Source organism: Perognathus longimembris, chromosome 3 (assembly GCF_023159225.1).
Source record: "Perognathus longimembris pacificus isolate PPM17 chromosome 3, ASM2315922v1, whole genome shotgun sequence".
NCBI classification, from domain to species: Eukaryota; Metazoa; Chordata; class Mammalia; order Rodentia; family Heteromyidae; genus Perognathus; species Perognathus longimembris.
The window spans coordinates 31,821,489-31,831,398 of NC_063163.1; the positions used below are offsets into that span (position 1 = coordinate 31,821,489).

General features: G+C 37.9%; 1 pseudogene; it reads right to left on the reverse strand.

Annotated features, from left to right (window-relative positions):
• Nucleotides 1–2,345: 2,345 nt before the first annotated feature.
• Nucleotides 2,346–2,963, reverse strand: LOC125347864 (annotated as a pseudogene).
• Between the last annotated feature and the right edge of the window lie 6,947 nt (nt 2,964–9,910).

Genomic DNA, 9,910 nt, shown 5'->3' on the forward strand with positions numbered 1-9,910 from the left:
TAAAGAAAATCACTTACGTAGGATTTTCATCTATTTACTTAAGGTCTTTCTAACTTATAAAGCTTTCTTCTCAATTGTGAAAAAATTTACATATGACAGCCATAAAACATTAATTTGCTCAGACATAAGATAGCACACTTTCTATATGTTTCCAGAATCATCCTTCTCAATATTTACCAATTGCTTATGAACTAATTTGCATTAAGAAACATACATTCCAGCAGAACAAATTGTGTGCTATTCAATTCATTTATTGTAGTTCCGAGTTGAATGGAATTGTCAAGCTATTTCATTACTGAAATTTTACTTCATTATTGAGAGTGGTCTGTTAAACTCACTACTATTTGTAGAATCAAAAAATTCATACTCTAACAATACTGGATCTATCTTGCCTATCAAGACGTTTTATAAATGGCAGCCAAGCACAGTACTTATCCACAAAGAAGACATCATTAAATTGCTGCCTCTTTTCCTCCTCTAAAAGTTCAGTGCTGTTTTTGACAGCCATATAACTCAATAAACATAAAACAAATACCATTAGGATAAGATTATCTGGGTCACAGATTAAAAGACCCCAATTTGATCTTACTAAAATTCATATTCTGGTTTACAAGGAAAATATCTTCAAAGTCATATCATATACTTAAAATTTGAGCCTAACTGGTATGTTTTACAGTGAAGAGCTGTCATCCATTTGACAAATAATAAAAATCACAACTAGAACATTTCCCCATGACCACAGTAGAACACAAACGGAAGGTCAAAATCTCTCTGCAAGATGTTGTCATATGCTCAGACATTTTACTTGACATACGACTTATCCTTGAAGAAAATAGAGGGCATTTTGCTGCATTTATTCTGTTGAAATTTTGTGAGATATTCTAAAATTGAATTCTACTTTGTGAAATCTTCAGAAAAGAAAACTTATTTTCTCAATTTTTTTCTTTAAGCAAGGCAGAGGAAAATGAATTCTGAAATTTATATGTAGATTTCATTCTTTTCACTCTAACAAACAAATATGCTATCTTTCAGAACTTCATGACAATTTAAAAAATAATAAATTTAAGTCATCTGTTTTCCCCTTAGTGAGCCACAAAATAATAGCAAATACATCCGCAACAAATTACAGTAGTTACCAAACTAAAGAGCTTCAAAAAGTGTGGCAAAGTGAACAAAAACAACACAGATTCAAACCCCATATTGTTGGTGGCTCTGAGGAGTATAAATGACGGTGGTCAATGTATGTGTGGAGGGGGAAGTGCTACATACGGCTATTCACCTCCTGTGGAAGAAGAGCAGGTCTAACATGTGGATTGCACAATGACTAGTAGGAAGAGCTGGGAAGAGCTAGAGGAAAAAGCTTGTACAAAAGAATATCAATGAAGATCAATGACAAGAAGACCTGAGAAAGAAAGTTTAAAATGGGCCTCATAGAATGGAGATAAAAATATTAAAATATTTATGATGTACTAATAGGTATGTAGACTCTCACCAAACTACAAAGCAAATGAAAAGATAAGCTTTCCTGTGAAAGTCAGTCATGTGTTTTCACTATCACCCAGTATTTGGTCAATGGGGCAGTGTAAACATGGCAATGAATGAAGTGAGTGGAGTCAATGAATGGGATCCACTCTGTAGGTTTCCAGTTATCATTGTGCACCTTGTTCTCTATGACTAGACAGTACTATTTGCCAGCAACAACAAACAATGGTGACACTTCCACAATGATCTAGACATCTGCTCATCAGGCAATTATAGTAAGACCATATCAAACACCTTTCATCATGGAAAGTACTTGGTCAACTTTGCAATAAAGATACTTTCTGTCAATAACGTCATGTAGATATTCATTCAATATCTTTATTACCGTGCCATTAATGAAGTACTGATATTATTCCAATCAGCTTTTTTATCTGATGAAAGACTTCATGATTTTAAAGAATAGACAGATACAGTAGCTTATACATGTAATTCTAACTACTCAATAAGTGAGGTTTGGGAATATCAAGGTTCAGGTGCAGCCTTGCCTCAGCCAATAAGACAGGTATGGTGGTAGTGTACACTGTAATCTCAACTATGTGAGAGGTAGTGTACACTCTAATCTCAACTATGTGAGAGGTATAAATAAGAGAATCACAGTGGGCTAGTTGAGACAAAATTATAAGGCCCTGTTTGAAAAACAAAACAAAAAGGGCTGGCTTGGTAGATCAAGTGGTAGAGCACCTGTCTAGAACATACAAGTTGAAATTCCAGTTTTATGTATGTATGTATGTATGTATGTATGTATGTATGTATGTATGTATGTATGTATTTGTTTGTTTGTTTGTTTGTTTTTAGCAGTGAACACCTATATACAGAACCACTTCCCGGGCCCGCCCAGCCGGCTACCACTCCGTGTCCACCAGGCTCCACAGGTGGTCGCTAACGAACTGCTTGGAGAGCTGCGTGATGTCCAGGTGGATGGGCTGGGCCACGCGGGGGCCGCAATGGATGCCTTTGATCATCCCGGGCTCACACTCATAATCCTACTCAATTTTACTAATTCTGTGATAAAGTTGAGCCACATACACAGCAGAAGGGATGGTGAGCATGGTATCCTCCTCAAGCTCTCTCTCCTGCCTTTCCAGATCAGCCTCCAGCTCCCGGAGCTTCTGCAGCTCTCTGGTGAGCTGGCTGAGGCTGGCCTGTAGCCCTGTGTCCTCCTCGTACACCTTCAGAAGCTCAGCTTCCAGCTGTTCCAGCTCAGCTCCCCTCTTGTGCACTTGCTCCTTTGAGTCTAGAAGGCTTTGCGCCACTTCCTTCTCAGCTTCCAGTCTCTCGGCGTCCTCTTGTGTCTTCGGCAGCCGCTCCACCAGCTGCTTGTGACGCCCCAGGAGCCGCCTCTGCCGCGCTTTGGCGCGGTTGACGCCCTGCAAGCTCAGCAGACCCTGGATCACCTCCTCAATGTCGCAGAAAGCCGCCATGACCCCAGTTTTATTTTTTGAAAGAAAAGAAGGAAGTAAGGAAAGGAGGGAAACAGGGAGGGAGGGAAAAAAGGAAATGAGTTTTACACTTGTGAGATTGTAGTAAATCAAAATAAGTTTGTGAGTGGACAATCAATAAACATCACTCAGAGTTAACACAGTAACTGGGGAGATTTTAGGTCTTTTTATCTTCAGGAAAGATTTCACATACACGAAGAGCAGTTTCACTTAGGCAAGAGTAGATTGTTGTTGCTCTGAAAAAGGTTTCTTTTTTTTTTTTTCAAAATGTTTATATTTCATATCAGGGGCCTTGTCACTTTACCCATTCTTTATCTAGAATATAACCCAGCCGCATGCCTGGCCCATTAGTAAGAGTTCAATAAATATTAAAGGAATATCAATATGGAAGCCAGATCAGGGTTTGAGGCTTGGGGGCCATGAGGAGCTGTGGATAATTATAGGGATTATGATCCCACAAACAAGTTGAGAGGTCAGCAGCAGATGTACTATGCTGTAGGTATAAGCAGCCACAAAACTGATTCCACCCCAGAGCTCTCTAAGCTAGAATTTATGTGAGTCATCAGCTGCTGAGTACACTCCCTCTGCCTGGTTACATCCACTGCCTTAAGTTGGGAGCAGAGTCAACTCTGGCTTAGGAGCCTGTTTGAATCTGCTTCACCTTACAATAGTGCTATATATTAGACCATACTACTCAGAAGTCCTCCCAACTTACTAGCTTGCTCCATTCCTTGGGCTTTTGAGTTATGGCTCTCTCTTAGGCCCACTACCTTGCTTGATAATACATGCCCCAAAGACCTAGAACAAAATCTCCCTCCTGGCTCACCACAAAGAATAAGATGTTACCCAAAAGAAGAAAAAAGAGGTTCCAAAAGCAGAATGAACAATCAAAAGATGAAATGGTATTCATAATACAGGTAAGAACAGTCTCAGGGCCTTATGAGGTGGAAGGCCAGTGGATGAAGGGGGGCTATTTATTAGAAGCTTGGCTGCTATTCATAAAAAGTGAAATTCATATATATATATATATATATATATATATATATATATATATATATATATATTCTCAGAAAGCTCATGAGCTCTACTCATTAGAGAGTTCCTTTGGACCTAATACTTTTTACTCTTATTTTCTTTGTTTTTAGTTTATTGTTTATTTTTAAGAATCCTGACTACATCATTCCTTTACCACTTTAGCTTATTGTTTAGAACCTGGCTTTTAATAAGTGTGATGGGAAGCTGATAACAGACTCAGAAAGTTGAAGAGGAAGAGATTGATCCACCTATCAAAAAATGTTTTAATGTTTATCATATTGTATATTTTTTCAAAATAAAATGGTCACTGAAATTAGTTTCATCTCTGTTATATTTACTGCAACAGAAAGAAACCAAACTGGTGGTGGATAGGTCTTTGTGTTTTCTCTTTTCTCCCTCTAACAGTCATGATTATTCAGTTTCTCAGTTCATATAGAATTATAATGAGGGGCTGGGAATGTGGCTTGGTGGTAGAGTGCTTGCCTTGCATACATGAAGCCCTGGGTTCTATTCCTCAGCACCACATATATATAGAGAAAAAGCCAGAAGTGGTGCTGTGGCTCAAGAGGTAGAGTCCTAGCCTTTAGCAAAAAGAAGCCAGGGACAGTGCTCAGGTCCTGAGTCCAACTCCCAGGACTGGCAAAAATAAAAAATTATAATGAATAACCCATAAGGAAGAACATATTGAACACAGTAAGTATGACGTAACAATCTGACAAAAGAGTAGAATTGGGTAGAAAGTCAGACAATGGATCTTGAACAGAACAATCCAGCCTCTCTTAGTGAGAACATACAGCACACAAAGAAACTAAATCACTGTGTTTCAACATAACATAACAAGCAAAATTCTCTAGACAACTTTTGGTTCTCAAGAAAGTACTAAATGGCTTTCTGTGGACTGGGTTTTAAAGAATTATAAAGTGAGTAGTTCTTTCCTGAATTTTTCTGAGAAGTTTCCCTCCTTAAAATGCTAGTCTCCAAACCTCGAAAATTCACACATAAATAGCATGTCATTACCCAATGATGCTGAACTGAGCAAATCATATTCTGTCCAATGTAACATTGGAATGGTAACCACTTACCAAACTCAAGAAGACTACAAATGAGCATTGAATAACTTCGAGACAATCCATAAAAATACCTTTTACTTATTATTTTCTTCATTGCTGAATTTTCAGTTAAACTATTTTTCCTCAGGTGATTTTGTTCTGCAGATTCCTTCTACTTTCATTTCTATTATGAAAAGAATATTCTATCTGGAATGTTTTAGAGTGATGCTCTTCTATGAAATAGCCTTTATTTTCTCTAAAGCGCTAATACTAAGTCCATAAGTGGATTTGTAAATACTGATAGTTAGGAAGCCTTGTGGATTTGCAGACACCTGACTCATTGTAACCATCAGTACTGACTTCCTGCTCCCACCTGCTGGGATGGCTTTACAACCTGCCCCACACTCGATGCTAGCAGCTGTTATACTACCCAAAGCCAGTTCCAGTCATAAAAATGAGAGCAATGCAAAATGGTAGCATATTCTTGCCTGCTAAAAACTTACTACTTGCTGTAGTTCTAAAATTAAAATTTTGGGAGCTAGGGGTTGGAGGTTTGTGCCTATGATCCTAGATACTTAGGAGGCTGAGATACAGAAAATTTCAGTTCTAACTTAGGGGGAAAAAAACACTCTTGAGAACCTCTATCAACTAGTAGCTAGACAGTGAGACTCCATCTCAGAAATAGTGCATGAAAGGGCTGGTGGTACGGTGCCTCAGTAAAGGACCTGCCAAGCAAGAGTGAGGCCCTAAGTTCAAACCTAGGTACTGAGAAAAAACTTAGGAAAGAAAATTTGTGATTTTTTGGGTTGGTTATGGGGCTTGATCTCAGGGCCTGGGTACTGTCCTTGAGCTCTTTTGCTCAAGGCTAGCACTCTACCACTTTGAGGTATAGAGACACTTTGGTTTTTGAGTGGCTAATTGGAGATAAGAGTCTCGTGGAGACTTTTCTACTTGGGCTGGTTTCCAAATGCGATCCTCAGATCTCAGCCTCCTGATTAGCTAGCATTGCAATCCTGAGCCACCAGTGCCCAGATGAAAATTTGTATTTTGATAAAATGAAACCTTCTAGGAAGAAAAATGAGGTTTTCTACTTATTAGCGCTATTGAAGTAAAAGCAAATAGATTATTGACTTTTTTTAATTCCTGTACCTTATACAAAGCATTTATCTATCTCATATTTAAAATGTATTCAGAGAAGAAGCATGTAGAAATTAATAAAACACTTACTTGTTATACCCATAGTTTCTAATAAGTGCAGTAATCGCAAATGTAGTTTTTCAAGGGCCTCTGCTTCATTGTGAAATGGCTTGTCACTAGAATAACTCTCTTTAAATGCATGCAGTCTCCACTCCAGACTGACCAGGTAGAACTACCCGGGAATTACAACTTGTACAATGTTCAAAATGAGTCTCCAGGGCTCTGTGGTGGGTACCACAGAGAAAGATGCTAAGGAAAAGTGAACGACAGAGATGGGATACACCCAGGAGACCTGGCATTGGGGAAATGAAGCCCACTTCACTACAGAGCCATAAACAGCACCATTAATATTTGACTAACCAGATAAAAGGCCTTAAAACTCTGCGCATGTTGGTTTTATCTCTGCTTTCGCCAGGTTCCAATTGCTTTGGTGCCTACATAAAGCTGTCCAATCGAAAAAGTATTACTACTAAGTCCCTTTAACATATTGTACTTTTCAAGGTTGCCTGCCACAGTTATGCTCTCCGGTTGCCATTTCTCAAGTGAATTACACTGTTTCTGTTCCCTCTCTCCCTCCTGCCATTTTTGCGTCTCCCATACAGTGTCATTCATGGTCCCAACATGTTCTGGATTACATTGCTGCTTTCAATCAGACACTACGAAATAAAATTCTAACTTTCATAAAAGGTATTTATTTATGAATGAATGGAACCAAGGATTTTTTATCCATATTTGAGCTAGAAAAGCCACTATGAACATACAAACTTAATATCAATAGGCAAATAAAAAGAAGGGTATTAGAAAGGATACCCAGGGAGGTTGCCAGGGGGAAACAAAACTACAATAGCAGTAAGGAGAGGTATTGCTAGGCATATTGGCAATTCTAGTACTCAGTAAGTGAAGGCAAAAGTATCTTTCGTGTGTGGGTGTGGATGTGGGTGTGGGTGTGGGTGCGCACGCGGGAAGTGAAATCAGGCCTCGGCACTGTCTTTTAGCTATTTGCTCAAAGCTGGTGCTCCACTACTTGAGATTCAGCTCTATTACTGACTTTTTTGGTGGCTGGTTTGGAAATAAGAGCCTCATAGACTTCCCTGCCTAGGCTGGCTTTGAACCTCGATCCTCACATCTCAATCTCCTGAGTGGCCAGTAATACAGATATAAGCTATGGGCACCCAGGAGGCAAGAGTATCTTAAGTTCAGGTTACAGGGCTCTGAGATCTTTGTCAAAGGGAAAAAAAGGAGAGGAATAAAGGGAGGAAAGGAGGTTGGAAAACAGAAAGGAAGGAGATAGGAGGGAGAAAAGGGAGGGAAGGGAAGGGAAGGGGGGTCTGCTCTAATCACTAACCACATTGAATTAACAATATAAGTTGCTTGAATTTCCAAACTGGCAACACTGAACTTGAATTCCCACTTGATGTGTAAAAATTCTGTTTGGTTTTATTTTGCATTTCAATCATGTCACATCATACCTGGCTCTTTTCTCCTCCACCCATATTCTAGCTGTTAATTTTATCTAAATTTCTCTGACAGTATTTCTTTTTCCTGAGACAATGAGTGTTAATATTTTGAAAATGCAAAAAGTTACTCCTATTCTCATCCTACATAATTTTTATTCTGATCGATTCACTTGTGTTTTCACATTTTTTCCATGTATAAACTTCTTCAATACATCAGTTATATATGAATAAGTTTGCTTTTCAAATAAATAGATCACAAATAAAACTAAGGTCTTACTTCACTGTAGCAATGTAACTAAAGTCCCTGTGACCATCACCCCAATTACCAATTTGAAGCCCAATTTCTAGGATATTACGAGTTTGCTATATATCCTCCTAGCCCACTTTTCCACTGTATACAAATACACTGAGTAGCATAGTATATTTTGTGGGTGATCCTGAATACAAAATAAATCATAGTGAATTCATTAATTTTTAGTTGTCTTTCTCATGGACAATTCTCCTTCAAGTACTTTCACTCCTTGTTGGGTTTATGTTTAGGTATATAGAATGCGTTACAATTTTAAATGAGATGATTTCTTCTGTTCCATTATGAGTGATTGCTGGGAAACAGGAAAGCAATTGATTCTTATATTCTGATCTTACATCCATCAACCTTGCTGTACCTTCCTATTAACTTCAAATAAGGTAGATCTTTTCTGCTTTATGATCATCTCCAGGGGAATAGGATGTCACATGTCATCTATATTCCTGAAAACTAGAGAATTTTAGCAAGTTTCTGAACATAACAAAATTCCACTACAATGAAACTGTGATATCCCATAAGGTTTTGATAATGGGAATTGACCGGTAGTGCCCTGCTGATTTATAGCTCAGTCATACATTACACACCCTTGGTGGCTGCCTGTCTTCATATATAGTTATGCTGACTTTCTTTCTGTGGGTTTGTTTTTTCAGCACCAGAGCTTAAAGCTATAGTTACAATCCCTTTTGCAAGTGATGGTGGTGATGATGACAAAGATGAACTTCTTAGGGCCCATCTGTAGCCACAAGAGAAACAGCCTGCCAATAAGTTGTGTGTTCTTAAATGTGTATCTCTAAGTGATTCCAAAACATAGCAGCAAGCCAAACTGAATAAAAAGCAAACAGAAAATGAGATAATTTCTGTTAAAGAAGAGTAATACCCTACAGGCCAGATGCCAAAGCTTGTCACCACAAACTTAATTAGAAAACAAAAAGTATTTTCTTGCATTATATTTTTGTATTTTAATAATCAATAATCAAAATAATCTACTTTGTCATACATGGATCTTTACAAAACACATACCTGTATAAAACATAATTAATGTAGTCCCACGAAGGATATTCAAACATACCATGAACAGGAGAGGTGAATAAATTATATGTCTTAATCGGAAATCTTGGTGCAATAGATTTAATTATAAAGAGTTCTTTAGAGTAGAAAGAGTATAATTCTTACAAGTACGTTGTTGAAATTATTCAAAAATGATCTAATTGGAATAAGAAACAGATCAAACATACAATTTTCTTCTTTCCACCAGTAGGGTCTTTAAAGTGTTCTATCATTAAACCTACATTTCTACATACTCTTCATGTCCTACCTGTTATTCACAGAAGTAGTTTTGAATATAAATGCATTAGGAGTGAATCTTCTGAGACACAATCTATTGAAATCTCAAGTCAGAAATATTTATGGAGAAGCAGATAGAAAGAACTAGGTGGTTTGAATAAGACCTGATATGTTTGCTGGAACCACTGACACACAGATAAGGTGTTGAGAAGTCCCAAATAAACATTTCCTGAAGGTGAAGAAACTACTCCGTTCAAAAGCACCAAAACAATGCGGCTCAGTCCACTTTGCAAAAGGTACAAAGAACTTTGATGAATAATATTGCATCACTGCAACATGGGAAGGTCCCAAGATGAATTGAAGGATTTGGGGAACTTTTCAAGAGTATGTCTTTATAATCCAATTGGCCTCTATGTGTGTGCCAGATTGTAAAACACAGTATGTTCAGAATAGCATGTCATTATCCAGTGAGCCTCTAGGAGTTAAATAAAAATAAAATTACTAAAAGGAAAATCAAATCCCATAGAAGCAAACATTTGTCTGTTATTTCTCTCTTAAAGTTCTGTTCAAAGGCTCTTCCTTTTAACAGCATTACTCTGT